The sequence below is a fragment of the Cricetulus griseus genome, chromosome 3 (genome assembly GCF_003668045.3).
Source record: "Cricetulus griseus strain 17A/GY chromosome 3, alternate assembly CriGri-PICRH-1.0, whole genome shotgun sequence".
Lineage (NCBI taxonomy): Eukaryota > Metazoa > Chordata > Mammalia > Rodentia > Cricetidae > Cricetulus > Cricetulus griseus.
Genome location: NC_048596.1, coordinates 121577595 through 121598985, shown reverse-complemented (window position 1 = coordinate 121598985; position 21391 = coordinate 121577595).

The window sequence follows — 21391 nt, the reverse complement described above, 5'->3', positions numbered from 1 at the left end:
GGATGCAATTCTCCTTTGCCTACATGCACCCACAGAACCACACACAGGGTGCAATGTACTCCTGACAGGAAGCCAGTTAGCTCCCTGGACAGAGGCTGAGGCACCAGTCACCTAAAAGGGGGCTTGGGTATGGCTAGAAGCAATTATCTGCAGGAACTGGGCTCCAGTAGAGATGACAACTAACGGCACAGAGCCCACGGTCTGCCTTGGAGTTGTGTGTCCCAGAGACCAGATTCCAGCCTAGGGAGTGTAGAGCTCCCTGGAGAAACGGATCGGGAACTTCTCAGCTGCACAAGTGTGGGTGGATGCCTGGCCCCACCCAACTCTCTTCAGTGAGCCAGTAACTGAGCATCTAACAAAACTCCACTGACCCAGCTTGGATGCAGACACTCTGTGCCTACCTCCAGCCGCCACACCCAGGCTCAGGCCAGAGCAGGGACAACTCCTGCCCAGGTAGCAGATGGCTGGAACCTCAGGTCTGGGCATTTCCTCCTCACATTACCGTAGTGACAGTGAAGTGGCCCCTGAAAAGTCAGTGAGAGAGAGAAATAATACATAATGCCCTAGCATGTGAAATCTGGCTGACAGCCTGCAGGATGCACCCCCAAATTTCTTTGTTGAAACTGTATGCTGGTGTGGATAGGTGGCTGTGGGGGGTTAGCAGGCCTGAGGAAAGCTTGCTGACCAGGAATTAAGATCTGAAGCCTGCTCCCTGAGGTCATCCTGACTTGGCTGTTTGTCAAGATCTTCTCCAAATCCACTTCACTATTGTTTGATTTTTTTAAACCATGTAGTCCAGGCTGGACCTGAACTTACTACGTAGCCAAGGCTGGCACTAAATTCCTGACCCTCTTATCCCTGCCTCCTAAGTGCTAGGATTACAGGCTTATGTATCACACCCAGGTCCACTTGAGAGAGTGTGTGTGTTCAAGTGTATGAGTGAGTGGAGGCCAGTGGTAACAATAAGTATTTTCTTCATTTACTCTCTACCTGAGTTCTTTTGAGACAGGGTCTCTCAGTGACACTGGAACTCAACTATTTGTCTAGGCTGTCCGATCAGCCAGCTCCCAGCATCGATATGTCTAGTTTACAGGGCTGGAGATGTAGACAGATGCCACCGTGCCTTATTTTGACATGCCTGCTGGAGATCTGTACTAATGTCCCCATTTTACTCACAAAGCCATCGCCCCAGACAGGGATCCATATTTCCTTAGTGATGCTGTCAACCACAGTAAAAAGAGGGGAGCCGCCCCTTTGACAGGCAGAAGGCCTGTGCCTAACCATGGACGAGTAGGAAGTCTTGGGCTAGCCTCATTTGCAAAGACCTTGCCCTCTCACCCCCCCCCCAGCCTGTATCTTCAGTTACACTACAGTGCACTTTGACCCCAAAGGGACTTAAGGATGTCAAAGCATTGCTGAAAAGTGAAGAGTGGCCTTGGGCAAGGATATCTGTGGTCACACTACTTAAACTGTGACACACAGAGCCAGAAATCAGGACTCCAGGTGGTGGGCACACACCAGGAGGCTGAGCCAGGCAAGGGCTGTGGCAGGGTCCCTGTATTTGGCCAAAGCATCAGAGGTAACAAGAATGGTTCACAACTGTAACACACTTTCCAAGCACCAGGCACTGTCGGGGGACTTTGCATGTCCTATGTATGATTCAGCTGTGAGTTTCATCATCTTTGAGGCAGATAGCAACTGTAGTCCAGGATGATCTAGACCTGTCTATTGTCTGATTCCTAAGTTCTGGAATTACAGGCCTGGGCTACCATACCCATCCCCAGGTATGTCTTGACTTACTCAATTCTCATCAAAGCCACTGGTAACTTCCAGGCTGTACTCACAAAGGTTCAGAAAGCTAAATTGCCTTTTCTGGGGACACACAGCTTGTCAGGGGCTTTCTGGACTCAATGTTCAAATACTAGATAGTCTCATCCACACACTGTGGTGGGAAGGGTACCAAAAAACCTGGCAGGGTGGTCTGCATTGGTAAGGGGAACCATCCTACAAGCAGGCTTGTAGGATGACAATGACAAGGGGATGCCACCTCCTCTCCTAGCTGCCTTAAACAAACTGTGCTACTCAGTTCTGCTTTAAGTGAGCACCTGGGAGCCAGATAAGTAAAGACTGATAATGAATCCAGAGATGAAGGCAACAACTCACTCCCTGCTTCTCTTCTGGGCCTTTGGGGAGAGGCTCATAGATCTAGTTCACCCTAGCACCCTGTGGAGCCTCAGTCTCCAGATCTTGGAAATGGGCCTCTAGTTTGTAAAACCCCATCATACTCTGCACAGGCTAGCACAGGCTCCCAGCAAGCATCAAATGCAGAAATGGGCCCCTGGTCTGTAAAACCCCATCACACTCTGCACAGGCTAGCACAGGCTCCCAGCAAGCGTCAAATGCATGGTTCATGGGTGAACTCAGGGATGGCCTTGTCACCTGCCTCAGCCTCCAGGTGTCCACCCTTGAGGAGAGCCAGTGGGCTGTACATGCTCTAACAGAGCTCGGGCAATAGTGTGAGTTGACTGCTGGGAAATCCCAGTAACAGGGCACTTGTGCTGAAAGCAACAGTGGGGTCAGGGCAGCTCTGCTGGGAAACTGGCAGCCCTATTCTCTCCCAGACCTGCTAACAGGTCCCTGGCATGGATTCCTTCAGGACTGAGGACACTTGTCTCTTCCTAATCTAGATGGAGGAAGGATGGGCTGATGTGTCTGGTGGAGACCTGTACAGGAAGAGACACTGCACTAGTCTAAGGCCACTAGGTAAAGACACCCAGCCCCACAGGCAGTCCCATTCGCTCCAGTGGGACAAGGAACAGGCTTCCCTACATGGCACCCTGGCCCTCTCTAACAAGCTGGGGAGCCCTGTGTACTCCTCAGGGGCACAGCTGGGTTTTTTATTTATGCTCTGGTGCTGAAGAAGGAACTGAGCCCTCAGGCCTGCTAAGCAGTCTTTTTTCTCCCCAGTCACCCCCCAGCAGGGGGAGTGTGCTATACCAGCAAGCACCACCTAGTAACAGTACTGCCAATGAGCCTGGTGTCAACCCACCTACCTGGAGCTTGAGTTCAAGGTGTCTCGGAGCCTTTCCCCTGAAGAAGCCCAGGAAGAACCCAATGATGCAGGCCTCTCTCCTGGTTGCAGGGTGTGCCTTGCCACAAGGTCTGGGACCTTCAAAACCACCCGTGGCTCCAGGAGCAGTGCTGTGACTGTGATGGCTGCAGAGGCTGGAAAGGAAGTGAGGGAGGGCTGACCCTGCTCATCTTGGGGACGCCCACATGTCGACAAATGGAAGGTGGAGGCTAGGTGCAGGGCTTTGTAGACTGACTCGGAGTCTCAGTGCCCTATGTCCCACCAGGGATGGTCACGAATGACTCAAGCTCTTGACAGCCTCATTCATTAAAGACCTAGCTGCCTTTTTGTGGGTTTTGTTTTCAGATTTTTTGAGACAAGCTTTCACACTGTAGTCCATGCTGACCTGGAATTCATCCTGCAGCCCTGCCTGGCCTTGACTTCACTTCATCCTCCTGCCTCCACCTTTAAAGCAATTGCTTTTTCACACAGGGTCTCATGTAGACCAGCTGGCCCTAAACCCATGTGTAGCTGACGATGGCTTTCATCTCCTGACTCCCTGCTTTTACCTCCCGAGTGCTGGGGTTACAGGCGTGAACACTGAACCAGCTGTCTGTACAGGGCTAGGAATCAATCCTGGACCCCTGTGCTCTCGAGGCCAGCACTGTACTAACTGGTTGTCTGAATGGACCATGACCCAGCTCTTGCTCCTCGGTGGGTGGTGCTGTTTGGGGAGGGTATAGTGAGGAGTGGCCTTGTACGCTGCTCTGGTGTCCAGGACACTATAGAGCAACATTCTCACCTCCCACAGGCAGCCTTGCAGTCAAAGGCTGTGTTGCTGGTGCCTATGGACCCCTGTTGTTCTCCTGCCAGCCCTGGCTGGCAAAGGTGACCTCAAGGCTTTGCATGAATGTCATCCCCCAGCCCAGAATTCCTGGTGACAGCCCACGCCTCTGGAAGCTTCTCTGCACACAAGTCACTGGCAGCTTAAGACACCCGGGCACAGGTGTCTCTGGAGATCTTCACTCTTCTGCTACAGTTCAGGACAGCCTGAACTGCTGCTACCCGGAGGTACTGGTACTGTCAGCTTCTGGCCCCGTTGGGAAGAACCCTACAGTCTGTGGATGAAACACAGGGAGAAGATGAATGGCCACACTGCTCTGTCCTTGCCTGACCGGATTCAAGAGGCCCCCAGGGCTAGGATTCAGGCACCTGACACCTGACAACTGAATACCTGGGAGCATGGTAAGGCTCCTTGTGAATCCAATGTCGCCCTCCACAGTTCAGGAACCAGAGCCACTCCTGCCTCCCAGCAGAGCAATGCACTCATCATGGGTTAACCTGCAGGTGCTGAGACAACAGGAATGGGAAGCCACACCCTGCCCCACCCCAAACCTTTTCACTTAGCACCTGGCAATGCCAATGGTAAGCACACTTGAAGAAGGATGGCCACATTAGCCTCCATAATTGATAGTTCCAGGATGACTACAACTGGAGAGCAACGGCACAGTCTCCCACACTGATGGATGCCATCAAGTGCTTTCTCCACTCCAGGGGGGATGCCTGGGGACAGTTCAGGCCGTGGACCTTGCTGAGCCCTGCCAAGGGCAACAGCTCTGCCTTCTCAGGGTTGGCACAGAGCAAGAAGGATGGGACAGGCCTGTGAAATCCACTGAGAATAAAGCAACCCTGCAAAGGATCTGCAGGGAAGTCTGGTCAGAAAGGGGCCAACTTACAACTGCCAAGTGGCCAAAGCCATGTTGTGCTTACAGAATTTGTAAGAAAAATTTAAAGAAATGATAGGTTTCATTGCTACATTTTCCATACTTCATTGTACTTTGCTCATATCTGTTCCTCCCACTGTCCCTCCTGCTGGTCCCCTCCCTCCCCACAAAATAAATCACCTTCAGCTTCTGGCATACACACATATAGGTAAATCCTCCCTAGGACAAGGTACCATTGTCTTTCTCCCCAGCCCCACCCCCACTGCCCTCTCTTGCTGGGCATGACAGAAGTTTGAATCCTGAGACCCAAGCACACCTGTTTTAGTCAGGATGGGTGAGGTTACACTGCAGCAAACACCCTTCAGACAGCATGTCTTGGTGGAACCACATGGCTGTGCTTAGCTTCATCTTACTGAACTCACTTTGGGGTCACTCCCAGAGACCCAAAGAGAGATGTCACCAAGCCACCAGTCACTGGGTCAAAGGGAAAAACCATGGCAGTGGTGACTAAGAGCCTGGCCTGGAAGACACACCATTTCATTCCTATCTCAGTGGCCAAAACCAGTCACACAACTTGACTGGCACAGAGAAAGCCACAAGGTGTAACCCTATCATTCACCCACTATCTGTAACTCAAACGAGAGAACAGCTAATGGAGAGCCCTGTGTGTGCTTACTTAGCTAATCTAACACTGCAATCACATCTGCAGGTTGGGAAAGCAGGTACAGACGTTGAGAAATTCAGCCAAAGGCCCACAGTGACTGAGACAGAGCCAGCTCTTTGGCTTGGGTCCCTACAACCCACTCCCAAGTGACCCCCAACACCACAAGGCTGAGGAAAATGTGGCATTAGACTCTAGGTCTGACTTAACTTTCCCCCGGAACCCCAGGGTTGGAGTGAAAAGTCTTAGCCTGGCATGTCACCAGACTCTGTCAGGTCACTGCTCTCCACCCACAAAGCAGCCTTTCTCACCCAGGCTCCATCTACTTAGGACAATTAACATTGGAGGAAAAGTGCCCTGTGTCCCAAGATATCCACAGCAGAAATGAATTCACTTCTGTCCTGAGCTCAGTAGGAAGCTGCCTCCGGTTACCGGGTCCTCTGTTTAAAAATGCTGCCTTGGGGACAGGATGGGACAGCTGCCCAGAGTTTAACACCAACCCAAGAGGATGTGTGGAATTGGTCAGTTCTCACCAATACACTTTGTATAAAAGCTGTAGTACCCTCATGCCCTGCCACCTGCCCGTCAAGACCCTCATTGTCTACCTCTGGCTGCCTGGTATCCTTCCTAGACCAACATGCTCACTCAGGACATAAAGGACAAAGTGACAGTAATGAGTGAGATTCAAGATGACACTCTCTACAATATCCCTGAACCCAGGCTTTTCCAAGGAGGTGAGTGGAGAGGGAGGTAGCAAGTAGGACAGTCCCCTACCTGGGGGCAAAAGTCCATTCTTGGAACACACACACACACACACACACACACACACACACACACACACACACACACACACAGAGAGAGAGAGAGAGACAGAGACAGAGACAGAGACAGAGACAGACAGAGACAGACAGACAGACACCTTTCTTTCTACATCCTGATGACCCAGCAGGATATTAAAATTGGAGGGAGGGGGCCACTGGCTGCTCTTCCAAAAGACCTGGGTTCAGTTCAGCACCCACATGTCAGCTTAGAACCATCAGTAATTACACTTCTTTGTGATCCAACACCTTCTTTCTGGTCTCCTCGGGCACCAGGCATGCAAATGGTGAAGAGACATACATACAACCATGCAAACACATGTAACAGGGACTGAGGATTTAGCTCAGTTGGCAGGGGGCTTGCACACTCTGAAGGGACCAGCTCCCCATTTCGGCAGCCATAACAGCCTAGCACGTGCTTGCCTGACCTTGCCTTGGTCACTTGGAGGTCAGATGCCTGCCTCGTAGCAAGGAACCAATCAGAAGTTAGCTGGTGGTGCTATGCTCTACAGCTCTGCTTGTGCTTTACGGACAAGTGCATAGCAATGACCTGCAGAGCATAGCAATCACCCTGGGAGGGCCTATGTGCCATAACAACCAGTTGACCAATCAACACAGGGCAAGTCTGGAGGCACACCAATCCTGAGCCTGTGCATACCCCTAGACACTCCCCTTACACTGCCCTATAAGATCTCTATGTCATGGCTTCACGCTGACTTTCCTAGCCATCCACCATGGTGGATGGATGAAAGGCCCACGCTAACATGGGGTTAGCTCGTTAAACAACTGCAATAAAGCCTCTTGCTGTTTTCATCAAGCTTTCACCTCCACATGGTGATTGGGGTGGCCGAGGTCCTGGGCTGAGATCCTAGGGGCCTGAGCCTCCGGGGGTCTTTCAACACAAGACTCTGGGTTGAATCATAGCACTTCATAAGGTGGGATAAGATAGCACACACCTATATTCTCAGCACTGGACAGAGGCAGCAGCATCAGAAGTTCAAAGTCACCCTTGGCTATATATCTAATTTGAGGCTAGCCTGGGCTACAGACTACCCAGGTTTTTAGACAGGGCCTTAAAGATGGTTCAGTGGGTAAAGATGCTTGTTGCCAAGCCTGCTGACCTGATTCTGTCGTGGTCTGGTATAAGGAGCCTTGTAACCAGGCAGGCAAAGGCCTGGCTGAAGAAAGATTAAAGGAAAGGGAGCATAGGCCCACTACACAGCCCAGCCATTGTAGATAACAGTGAAAATGTGTGAAGTGTTGCAATGTGTGATTAGCACGATTTAGCAAACTATTTAAGGACCAGCTCAGAACTGGGAATTTTAGAGTGTACCACGACTCTATGTCCTAGAGCTCTCCTCCGTTAACCTGACAACCAGTCCATCAAGCTGAGTGCTGCTGGTTCTGAGCCCGATTCTGGCCCTCAGGAGACTGGCTGGCCTGAATCCAGAGGGGAGCTGAAGTTCAGAGCCGGAAAGTGCAGGCAGCTGCAGGAGAGGTACCCCCTGCTGTGAGCCTATTGTCTGTGGTTCTTAGGATTGTTTGCTTATACTTGTGTGTTGCTTTGACATAAGTGTGAAGTAAAACTTATACTCAAAACCAACTCACTGAGTTTGTCATTCCTCCCAGGTCAAAACCTGGTAAGGGCTCGAGACACCTGGCATGTCTCAGCCCCAAGCCACAGTAGCCACGAGGTTCGGCCTGAGTGGGGGAGCGTGGACTTGGAAACTCCTAGCAACCCAAAGGCGATAAAGGCCAAACACAGGCATCTTGTCATCCTTAGAGAGCTCTCAGTTCCATGCTGCAAAACTGGAGTCTGTTCTTATTCAGCATCTTCCTGGCTGTTTCTTAACCATGCTTCCCTAGCCACGAGGCCATTTCTGTCTCCTCTACCCGACCCCTCTGCCAAGTTGCCCCTAATTCTCTGTCCTCACTTGTTACTTAACACACCTAGCCCTCCACCCAGGTGCAGGCCTAGTCAAATGCTTAGTCCTGTAGAGATGCAAACTAGGCCCCACTGAGGCCATGCTACCTCGAGATATTAATGATATTTCCTGCCCCCCCACATGATTTGACCCTTGAACATACATGGTGGAAGAAGAGAATCAAATCTTGCTGATTACCCTGACTTCCATCCACATGCCTGTACAAATACATGTACACACACACACTCACACACCCTCACACACCCACACCCACCCACACACACACACACACACACACACACACACAAATACATAAATGTTAAAACTAAACTAAAATGGAGTAAGCAATTTCTGGAGCAAAGTAAATGGATTGGGAAGAGGCAGCAGGAAGCCCTGCTGTTAACCACAAACTAACATTTCTAAATTGTTAAGAGTGGTGCTGGCATAGGGCACAGGTTAAAACCCTAGACCCCTGCAAAACTCTAACTCAAACCTCTGCAGTTGCATGATGTTTTTCCATGCTGTTTTCACTCCCTCTTCACACCTGGGACACTTCCTATCCAGTGTTCCCCACTGTGTGCAGACATTGGACCCACAGTCTTCTGGCACCTCATGAAACTTTAGTGTGCCTACAAATGATGACTATAACTTTTACTTCTTAGGTGCATGTGTGGTGTGTATGGGGAGGGAGGTCATTCGCTCATGTATACATGCACACAGGGAGACCAGAGGTCAAGTTTCTTGTCTTTATTTCTTTCCACTTAATTTGAGACAGGGTCCTGCCACTCAGTTTCAGGTAGACTGTATCACCCTGCCTCTCCCCTCCCCTCCCCACACACCTGCATGCATGCGTGTTCATGCACAGGCACACAAACACAGGACAATTAGAAGCACATGCCTCCACATTTGGGTTTTCACAAGACTGCTAGAGATGGGAACTCAGGTCCTCATGGTTGTAAATCAATTACTTTTACCCAATGTGCCATCTCCCTGCCAAATGGACCACAAATGTTAATGTCTCTAAAATACATAGCTATAATTTACAAATCAATTCTCGAATTGTTTGAGGGGATTGTATTTTCATTTTTGCCCCAAACCCAAATAGCATTGCTTTGGCTGAATTACTGCTTTCTCTTGAATGTGTGTGCAATTCCCACAAGCAGCGTTGCTTCCCATAAAATCAATCTGAAGAAGAGAATTACTTCTGAAACACTGGCTGAATTCTACCTGCTGTAGCCTTCAATCTGCTAAGATGTGGGGTTCTGATGACAGTACAGGAAGAAAAGCCAGTCTCACACAGATAAAGCCTTTTCAGATAACCATGGCCTCTCTTCTGTGGCCAAGGCAGTTTCTTTATGGGCCACTGAAGTGTGGAATCTGAACCTTATCAATGAACTGTTGTACTCTGCCACATTCCCAACCTGCACCTTGAATGGATCATTTACCCAGGCAGGGTCCTGTAACCTGGTGCATGGTCACGTGAACACACTGGCTGGCTGAGTTAGGCACTCAGGAGAGAGTGAACAAGGCAGATGGTATGTCAGCATTCCTGAAAAAACCTGTTTGGTCTGGAGGCCCTCAAAGGAGCTTCACTTCGACACTGGTTTATAAAACTCCTCCACACTAAGCACTCTCTCTGGGAACTTACAGGAACTCCCTGAAGGAAGTGCTGGGGAGATAACTAACATGCACACATCCAAGATTTGGCCAGAGTCAGTGTTCAAGATCAGATGGGCCCAGGACCTCCCAGTCCCAAGCACTGTGAGCTGTGAGGCTTGTGCCAAGACTCACATTCTCCTCCTCCCTATTCCCCAGCCTGTAGCACCTTGCAGTCACTGGGGTCATTGGGTCACCTGCCCTCCACCCTCACCAAGGCCCATTGTTCCTCTGTCATTGCAATAAGTGTCTCTCACCACAGCATCACCTCCTTCTCCTCCCAAATGACAGGGGCTGAGACTGGACATCACAGCTGACAGTCCCTGGTCTCTGTAGTTACATATGTATGCATCTTTATAGCAAGTACCCGGATGCCCATAAATAGCCACTCACTCAGGGATGCTTTTGCATGGTCATCCTCCCCTGCTCCAAAGCCTTCAATGACCTCCGATATTCAAGCCTTGTTCAACCTGTTACCTCTTCTCCAGATCCACAGCCTCCCCCAGTTTCTTCCCCTCCCACCCTTCCATCTCAAGTTCCCCCCACAATGCCTCTGCCCCACAACCCCAGCTCCTTAAGTTGTCCAGCACATCTTATACATAGTAGATGCTGAGGAAATCGATTCAACAAGTTTTCCCAGGTACTTACTATACACTATACCCATACCAAGAGAGAAGTTTGTCCTGACTCTCCTAAGAATAACCCCCTTTATTCTGCTGTAGCACGGTGGCCTTCTCCTGATGGCCGGTATGCTCTACCTTAGACTGGTGCCCATTCTGCTTATCTATGTCTGCAGCTCCAAGGATAGATTGGGCATCCCCTTTGTATGTGCCAAATGCTCAAAAAGTTCCATGTCATGGAAACTGGATTAAAGTGCTAGCCACTGGAGTAAGAATGGAGATGTTCAGAGGGCTATTATAAACTTGCACAACTGTGTCAGCCATATCTCTTGAGGTGTAACCTGTATTTTTAAAGACTTTTTTTTATGGCTGAGTGTTTTGACTGAATGTGAATACACCACCTGCTGGTCTGGTCCTTGGAAACCAGAAGACAGCATCAGACTCCCTGGAACTGAGATTACAGATGATTACATGTAGGTGCTGGGAACTGAATCCAAGTCACCTGCAGGAGCAGCAAATGCTCTTAACCACTGTGCCATCTCTCCTGCCCCATGCTTAATCAGTTAAGACAGATGGCTCATGCATACTATCCCAACACTTGAGAGGCAGGGAATCACTTGGAGCTGCAGGCTAGCCTGGGCTTTATAGCAAGTTCAAGGTGAGCCTGGGCTAATAGTAGAGTCAGTCCTCATCTATAAAAATGAGAGACATTTTTAGTTGTAACTAGGGGAGAGCCACCTCCAGTGCTGCTCTGGATGGTGGTCCATAAATCACAGTCCAGTTGGGTGCTAACCTGGAGCAGCATGATAAAACAGCTGGGTAGAGACTGTCCCTGGCTCCCAATCCCTGGCTGTTGGGAGATGCCTGGTTTTCTCTTCTGTGGTAAAATAAATGTCCCATCTTGGAGGTACTATCTTGCAATTAAACAAGAGCTCTGGAACTGATCTAGTTCCCTAGAGCTGTGTCCCCCTCCACACACCATCAGCACTAGTCCCAGGCAGACAGGATTCCACGATGGAGGCCCCTGTTCCCTGCCAGTGGTCTTTTCCTGTGAAGAGGTTACCCTACAAGGCAAGGGACTTACAGGTGCAGTGGCTGATTGCCCCGGGCTGATGGGATGGCTCGACTGGAAGTATGCTTGCCATCGAAGCTGAGGATCTGAGTTCCATCCCAAGACCCACACAGAAAGCCAAGCATGAGAGGACACACAGTCTTGACACTGGGAAGGCAGACATAGGTAGGTCCTTGGGCTCAATGGCCTGTCAGCCTTGCCTACTTGGTAAGCTCCAGGCCACTGTGTGACCCTTTTTAAACAATGCCAAGGTAGACAGTGTCCAGAGTGATGGGGAATGTACTTCTGTGTATGTTCATCTTATTGTTGAACAAAGTACTGTTTGGCCAATGAGGCAGCAAGTTAGATGGGACTAGGAGTCAAAGAGGATTCTGGAAAATGTAGTAGAGAAGTGGTGTTCCAGGCAGGAAGTGACATAGCAAGGAGACATATTTAAGCAAGGACAAGCAGGAAGTAGTCCCTTTTCCCCTCCTCTCTTCCTCCAAATTCACGATGTGATCCACCGGCAAGGGAGGACACCAATGGAAGGCATCTGATAAGTCTTCTAAAATATATAGGTTTATGATAAATAAGACTGAGCTAGCAGATGAGAATCCTAGTCATTGGCCAAGCAGCATCTGTACATAATAGAAGTCTCTGTGTACTATTTGGGGCCCTAACTAGGGCAGGCGGCTGGCATAAAGCGCACATGTGGTGGTAGGGCTCGGGTGGCTTTTGGTGGAACGATTTATCGTAACACTGGAGTGACATCCAAGGCCAACCTCTCACCTCATGGGAACCCGCATGCACACATGTGTTATGATAATACTTTCTGCCATAAGCTGCCGAGCCCCACTGCCACGTGTGTGCTCTACACCAGCCGCCCATCTGAGTTAGGGCCCAAATTAATGCACAGAGAGACTTGTATTAGGTACAATGCCACTTGGCCAATGACTAGGATTTCTCATCTCTAAGCTCAGTCTTATTTATCATAAACCTATATATTTTAGAAGACTTATCAGATGCCTTCCATTGGTGTCCTCCCTTGCCGGTGGATCACATCGCAAATCTAGAGGAAGAGAGGAGGGGAAAAGGGACCACTTCCTGCTTGTCCTTGCTTAAATATGTCTCCTTGCTATGTCACTTCCTGCCTGGAACACCACTTCTCTACTACATTTCCCAGAATCCTCTTTGACTCCTAGTCCTGCCTAACTTGCTGCCTCATTGGCCAAACAGTATTTTATTCAATAATCAATAAGATGAACATACACAGTACATTCCCCATCACACATATGTACATGTACACACATATGCATATGTAAATACATGTGTCCTTAGGAAAGAAACTGTCTGGGTGGACTTGACATCCACTAACCCTTTAAAGACAGTGTTACAGACTGAGGAGGTGGCGTAGTCCATTTGAAGTATAGGGACTTGAGTTTGATCCCCAGAATCTCATAAATTAGCCATGATAGGGATCAGCTGTGTGGATGAAGTGGTCCCTTCCTGTAATCCTAAAGCCCAGGAGGCTGAGGCAGGAAGACTGCTAATGTGAAGCTAGCCTAGTCCACCATACTTGCTTTTGGAATTTTCCATTGATATTTTCAAACCAGTTGGCCACAGATAACTGAAGCTACAGAAGTGAAGCTGAAGACAGAGTGCAGAGGCTACCCCGTGAGCCCCAGTGGCCTCCAACTAAGGCAAGTGTATTTCATGTAGTCAGGTATTTATTCAAAAGGTAAGGGATGACTGCATTTCTTGTGTTCAGGTCTGAGTGTGAGGTTCAGAACAGGGCTTCTTCATCTCTGTCCCTGGCAGACAGCAGAGGAGGTGGAATCCAGGACTAAGAATGATGGCATGAATCAGCTTAGCTGCTCAGGGACCTTAGTTGTTTGCTTGTTGGATTTTTATTTGGTTGTTTTTTTATTTTTCCCATTAGAGGAAATAACTCAGTATCAAAGGTCTCTTCATGGGAGAAAAAGTCAAACAAGCACAACTTCTAGTACAGCATCAGTTGCAACTAGGACATAAAACACTTAAGCAGATGCTGATTAAATCCCTGACATTTTGGTCATTCATTATATGGAGTATGTTCTCATCTCCTGCTTGTCTAATCAACACTCAAATAAACTGCAGGTTGGATATTTTATTTGTCTTCACATGCTGCAATAACATGTTAGTCAAGATCTATAATCACTTCCAAAAGATCTTTTTAGAAATTTTTAACAAGACCCTGTGAATAGTGCCTAAAGTTACATCTTAAAATCCTGAAGAGATTGCTTTAACATGGCTCCTCTAAAGGACAAGGAGCATGTACTTTATATACAAATTCCACACTCTACAGGAAGATGGCACCCATCCCAGGTGATATAGCTCAAAAGTCTAAAAATCAGCTTCTATCGTTTAGATATTTTTCAGGTAGTCTTGAGACAGACTTCACCTCCAGTTCCTGCAGCTGAACACTGGGCCACCACCAACCAGCCACTGTGCCATCACAACTGGCCACCTGCGCTACCTGCTGGTCAAACACAGTTACTGCAGCTGGATGGCAACTGTAATACTGGCAGATAGCTCTTACTGACTTTTTGGGAACAATTAGATCCCACTTCTGATACCAGCTAAAGTGGAATGCAATTAATGTGGATTGCAATGGAGTCAGAACTAGTTTGAAAACAGATGGTTTATTAGGAAATACTCACGTGACAGAGCCAGTCCTATACAGCCAGGCTGGAGAGGGAAAAAGAGAGCATGTGTGTGTCCCTCATCTTTAAAGCCTTTGTACGTCACTCTGACCACGCCCAAGTGTGCATGGTCAGCATATCCCCCTACAGCTTTTATTTGATATTACTCAGCTGTGGTGATATATTATTTATGATTTAATAAAGCTTGCCTGAGTGTTCAGGGTGCAAAGCCAGCCACACTAGTTAGCTATAGAATCTAGGTGGTAGTAGTACATACCTTTAATCTCAGGACTCGGGACAAGTTAGATGGATTTCTGTTAGTTCAAGGTCACACTGGCTATACAAAATTGATCCAGACCTAAAAGAAACATCTTACACAAAGGTGATCTCAGTACCTGGGATCACACACCTTTAATCCCAGCACTATGGAGGTGGTGATGGGAATGAGACAGCTGGGCAGAGAAAGGAATAAGAGGAGGAGGAGGAGACTCAGAGCTTTTGCCTTTGAGGATTCGTGGAGACAGGATTACCATTTTAACTGGGTAGACATAAGATCTACTGGCTTGGCGGCTTTGTTTCTCTGATCTTCAGCTTGAAGCCTGAACCCCAATATCAGTATCTGGGTCTTTTAATTTATGTGCTACACTAGCCACTGAGTATTTTAACTGACCTCATGTATAAATTAGCACATGAGGATAGAAACAGCTCTCTGTTCTATGTTATCTCTTTGTCTTAGGATTTATAAGTTCATTGAGTATGATTTTTTTAAAAAAAATCTGTAAAATCTGTAACAAAAATTTAACTTAAAACTTCTAACAAAAGGCTGATGGGTAAATCTATACATTAGTAATTTTATCTACAGCTCACTACATATACAAGTCAACTCTTATTTAGAAAAATAATGACGTCCCCTACATCATACTGTATAAGATAGATGATTCTGAATGACAGCCACGTGGCTAGCTTCCATCGTGGTTGATGCCTCATAAAGATGAAAAAGACCATGTGCCCTGTGGTCATCTTTACTAAGGTTAAAGAGTACATGCCATTTAATTTCACCACCATCTTAAGATGATTTCATGGTATAAGCCAACTGAAGCAGCGTATGATGATAAATTCCTAAGATTATAAATGTACTCAGGTTAACAGAAACCGACTTTAAAGACCTATGTTTAACCACTTATGTCTTTGCTAACAATGTTCAAAACGAGGCTTCTAAAGTTTTAGATAAGGAACCCACATATCTAATAAATAAGCTATATTTAAGAAACAAGATATAGCAAGTCAGTGCTGGCTAATGCCTTTAATCCCACCACTCAGGAGGCAGAGACAGGCAGCTCTCTCTGAGTTTGAAGCCAGCCTGGTCTACAGAGTGAAAGAGGACAGGCTCCTAAGCTACATAGAGAAACCCTTTCTCAAAAAACCAGGGTGTGGGGAGGGGTGAAGGGGGGTGGATAAGACCTATAAATTCCTAAGGTCTATTCAGGCTAGAAACTGACTTGAAGATATATGCAGCCCCTTTGTTTTTGTGAATATATTTATGATTTAAAGTTTTGTTTTGATGCTAAGGGATCTTCAATTCAAATTTTTAAGGCTCAAACCTAGAGGGGAGATTGTAAAATTCTAATCTTACAAAGCTACTACCTTGTTGCAAACTTAAAGATAATTAAGATGTGCAAATTAACGGCCAAACATCTTATAAATGATCAAATTCTTTAAAGTGATCAAAGCTAAGTTTGTAGTTATGCTAAGTACAATTTAATTCATTTACAGGGATGAAGATTATTTTGCCACCTATAGGTGTTGTCAAAGTTAAGCCTAAAGCAAGTAACTAAAACAAATAAAGTTCCTTTAAAATTAGGTAGACTTAATAGATGGTCCTAAAAACCCTCAGATTTCTTCTGAATATGGCATTTAAAGTGTTTAATGATGGATACAGAGACCATTTGGATCATACTCCTTGTTCTAATTTCTCTTTCTCAGATCTCTGGTGATGCTGATAGCCAACTGCATGAGTTGCATGTTACTGAGACTATAGATGTTCTCTTTCCATGCTGATGCCTGCTCAGATCACACATCTCTTCAGTGGTATGCTCACAGGGTTAGCAAAATTAAAAACAAAACAAAACAACAACAACAACAACAAAACTACCTTGTCCTTTATATCAAAAAATGGATTTTTTTTTCTCATTTCAGGCCATTTAGGCACTGAAAATTCACACCACACAGATTCCTCTGTCTTTCTCTTTCTCTCTCTTTCTCTCTTTCTCTCTCTCTCCTCTCTCTCTCTCTCTCTCTCTCTCTCTCTCTCTCTCTCTCTCTTTTGGTTTTTCGAGACAGGATTCCTCTGTGTAGCTTTGGAGCCTTTCCTGGCACTTTCTCTGTAGACCAGGCTGTCCTCAAACTCACAGAGATCCGCCTGCCTCTGCCTCCCAAATGCTGGGATTAAAGGCGTGTGCCACCAACACCCAGCAAGAACCCCTGTCTTAAAGGGATCAAATCTACTGTAGGATAAAAGCACCCTGGGTCTCCCCCCCCTCTGTTATTCTTTTGTTTAAAAAGAAGAAAAGAGAAATATTGAGATGGACATATTGACTATAAGTTTATTATAAGGCCCGGTAGAATGGGGAGACTAAGAAGAGGAACAGGGTAATGGCTGACCGCCATGGCCGGTCGCCATAGAGAGACAGAGCGGGGAAACAGAGAGAGGGGACAGAGAGCAGGAACAGGGAGAGAGAGAGAGAGAGAAAAGTGCAGGGGCCTATCTTTTAAAGGGGTCCTCTGCACCTGCGTGCAGACTTCTTTCCCATGGAACCTTGGGCTGACCAGGGTATTGCCTGAGTGGATTCCACCAGGTAACAGGGGCAGGCCAGCATAATGCCTGAACCTTTCACCCTCCAGTTCCCAGACACAAGCCTTCAGCAACACCCATGAAAAGTCCTCACAGCATAACCGTGTCACCTATGAGAGCCCAGCATCCTGGAGAGAGCAGGAGGGAGGGAGCGGGAGGGAGGTAGAGAGAGATAGTTAATTCCTGGGAAGACTCACCCTGCTAACCAGCTCACTGCTTAAGTTCTGAATCTTTCACTAGCTGACACTGTGTGTCCTGGGCAGGAGAGCTTGATTCCCTTCCAGTCCCCCCTCCCAATTGCTATTGAAAGCCTTTCAAAGCAGGAAACCTGTACTTGGGGCCCTTTTGGGCCAGAAGAGGCCAAACTGAAGCACCCACAGCTTACAGTAAGGACATCCCATAGTAAGTCCCCCTCCCTCCCTGACCTCCTCCAGGTGAGGGTGAAACCAAATGGCCCAGACAACTGGTATTCTTGTCTCGCTTCAACAGTGTGTCTTGGCCAAAGCAGGAGGACTCAGCAGGACTCCCCAGGATACAGATCAAGAGAAAAGGCCTGGGTCATCATGCCCCTCCCACTTCCGGTGGTCAAGTTTCTAGGAATTCTTGAGATGGGCATGGTGGCACTTGCTTATAAGCCCAGCACTCAAGAGGCTGCTGTTAATCCCTCCAGGTGAGAGATCTGTAGCACAATTCTGAGCCAAATTTGAAGCATGCTTTAATTAAATACTGGCCAAGATGACGGATTCTGGTCAGGTCTATTCCTGGGTTCCCAGTAAATGGTGGTGAGTCACATTTTGCAGAGGCTTAAAACAGGCAGCCCATAAGGCCACCATATTTCCCATCAGGGGCAAGTATGTATCCTGATGTATTTCCTGCCTGCATACCTCCAGCCGACTTCCAATCCGGGGCAAGTATCCATCCTGATGCATTTCCCGCCCTTGAACCTCCTGCCCACATGTGCTCAAGCACACCTGGTGCAGCTGAAACACACTTGTTTAGGGGAGTGGCTTGTTATCTCCCATAAACAATAGCCTCCAGCACTTCAGGACCTGTATGTCCCTGGGCAAATGGCTTACAGGTTAGAGGCATTTTTTGTTTCATGAATCTCTTAGGCACAGTAACTAAAACTTAAAATATAACTTTGGTTCTCACATTGGGACTGGAGGATCCCAAGTTCAAGGCTATTCTGACTGCGTCAAAAGGCTAAAAATAAAAAACAATTTCTAAGCTTACACTGTGGAAATGCACTTCAGGGTCCTTGAAGCCGTTGCACCCAAAGGTGTCTGGTGTCCCAGGAAGCACAATTTCCCAAAAGGAAAAAGCAGCTTCTGACTGAACGATAATGGAGAACAGTCAAATGGGGCCTGCAGATCACAGCTGAGTTCTGGAGCGCAGCCAATGCATGGTACAGCAAGGGGGCTTGCTAAAGCCCTGCCAGGTTGGCTACCACCTGGGTGGGCAGGTGAATGTGACTCTAGAAGTGTCTCCACATCTCCATTGATCAACACCTTCAGAGATTTAAAGAATCTTGGGGGTTGGTTATCGCTAGGCCCCACCATCTATCTCTACTCTTCTCTTGCTTCTTTAGCCCTTTAGACTTCAATTGCAACTAGCAGCACCAGTACCTTTTCCTGGTACAGCGTGCTGTTGACATCCTCAAAGACAAGTAGCTTCCTCAATGTAGTGTCCGGGAGCAAAAATAATCGATTATGATATTTTGGGTGCAAACCTCAGCTCAATTACAGAAGCTGGAAGCTTCCATTGTCTTTCAGATGCCAGCTGATTACCTCTGCATGCCTGGCCTTGGTGGGAACTGGTTCCTAGTTTGTGTAACTATAGACTTAGGCCCCAGGTGGGCCCACACCTATTCTGAAAGCTAGTGAAATGTGCCTGGTGCCAGAAGGCTGGGGCCCTTGTGGAATGTCTGAGGATTTGTATATGTGCCTAGGGACTGGTGAGAGGCTGGTGAGGACGGGCAGTTCTAAGATTGTCCCTGAGATTAAAGGAAATATTTGATATCAGCTTTATACATGATAATAGATGTCTTTTGCTATCACCCCCACTGTTGGAAAGCTATTTAAGAGGATGCTTGAATAAACCGTGGACTCCAGTACTGACTGAGAGCCCTCCTGAGATGACAAGATGTCTCTGTCTCATCTTTATCAAAGTCGGGTAGCTAGGAGTTTCCCGATCCACACTCCCGACTCAAGGACAGACCCGGGGCTGTTCGGCTGGTTCTGTTTGCAGCCCCAAAGACATCAGTCCGAAATAGATGGCATCTGTAGCGTGGGACTGATACAGGCCGCACTCTGGCAATGTAGGATCAATGGTAAGTTTTTTGTTTTTTGTTTTTAAGAGAGAGTTAGTAGACTAATGAGTCAACCACTCCCAGGGGGAGGTTGCAGCTCCCAGGCAACATCCATTTGCAAATCAATTAATTCCCTTGGTAAGAGTTCAAGAGAAAGTCCCCTAAGCTAGGGTGAGGGATGCTTCTGGGGAAGCCCCTGTTAACCCCACCAAATAAGGATAAAGATCACTGACTAGAAATTAAGGCCAAATCAAAGCAAGCTTTAGTCTGTGCTCAGCAAAGCCAGTCTGGCAGCTATATACCCCCAAAATGGGGTTCTAGAGGACAACCCTAAACCATTTTCCCCATACCTCTTTTATAAGAAAAAACTGAAGGAAGGTTGATTTTGCAAAAGACATAACAAGGCAGTGAAGGAAATTATGGTGGTTTGAAAAAGTCTCCCATAGGCTCACAGGGAGTGGCACTATTAGGACATGTGACCTTGTTGGAGTAGGTGTGGCTTTATTGGAGGTTTGTGTCACCAGGGGATGAGCTTTGAGGTCTCAGACGCTCACCCAGGTGTCTTCCTGCTGTCTGCATATCCAGATGTTGAACTCTTAGCTACCTCTCCAGCACCATGTCTGCCTGCCTGCTGCCATGCTTCTTGCCATGATGATAACAGACTAAGCCTCTGAAAACTGTAAGCCAGCTCCAATCAAATGTTTTCCTTTATGAAAGTTGCTGCAGTCATGGCGTCTCTTCCCAGCAATAGAAACCTTAAGATAGAAGTCTTCCTGGAACATCTGGCATAAAACATTTTTCAGTTATGAGGTGGGGTGTGGCTTAATTCCAAGAAACATAAGCTTGAAATTTATGCTTTAAAGTAAACAGAAAACTCACTTATCTGGAGTCTCAAAATGGCTCCTGGTCTTAAAATGGATTTGGGCTGGTTTCTCATTCCCTACTTGTCTTATGTGTCCCTGTCAAATCCTTCAATGGGAGCTTCTGTTTCTAACTATTATAATGGTCGGTAGTGCCAGCAGAGGTCATTCTCTGTTTGGCAGAAGACAAAATTTGTAACGCAATAGAAGACCATAAGGAACACCAGGAGGAAGTAGTAGGGGACCTGCAGCAACTGAAACAAGGGTGGTTAGCCAGTAATCAGTAAAACAGGGATTAGTACCAATTGTTTCCTTCCTGTTGGTCTAAGTATTTGGTTTCAAGACTGTTTCTTACCAAGCTCAAGTTTCTCCAATCATACCTGGTTGGCTAGGACAGAAACAACAGGTTTCTCCTGGAGCCATACATAGCACTCTTTGCTTCATAAAGAGTGAGTTGTGGTCTCTTCTATTTTGTAAAGCTACTTTTGCCAGAGAATCCACCTGATGTTCCACTCTAGAGGCCAAGTCTTTTAAGAACCCCCAATACTGTCCAACTTTAGTGTTTGGAGTTCTGAACCCTTGATCTTTCAAGACCAGGGTTGATGTTGCTAGTGCTGCAAGATCCTGCAATCCCTGCATTCATTAGGATCGGAACTAATGGAAACTGCCTGTTTTGGTTGAGGGTGGTCAGGTGTCATGGCTAGAGGAAGGAAACCTTTGTCTCCATCATAAATATAAACTTTGAGGAAGGATATGTATAAATGAGGTTAAAAAAAAAAAAGCAAACGTGCCCCATGGAAAATGCAGGAGACCAACAGGCATTGTGTGATACCATCAGTATAAGTCCGCCAACAATCAGGAGGGATGGGAGGAATAACTGAGTCTTGATACCTGTGGTAGTCAGCTTCTGAAATACGGTTGCACAATTATCCAGATAGGGAGAAACCAGAGACCCTGATGTTTTTGACATGAACATAGTCCTTGTCCTTGTACATCACCTACCATTAGCTTGGGCTGGGACAAGGAGCATCAGCAGAGGCTTGTGACAATGCCTGTAGTGACAGATTATAAGCCATTCCTACATAATGGGAGTTTTGGGTTGAGACAGAGCCAACAGTCCTGCATCAGGTTAGGTGTAGAATGGCTGAGAAAAGGTCACCATTTGC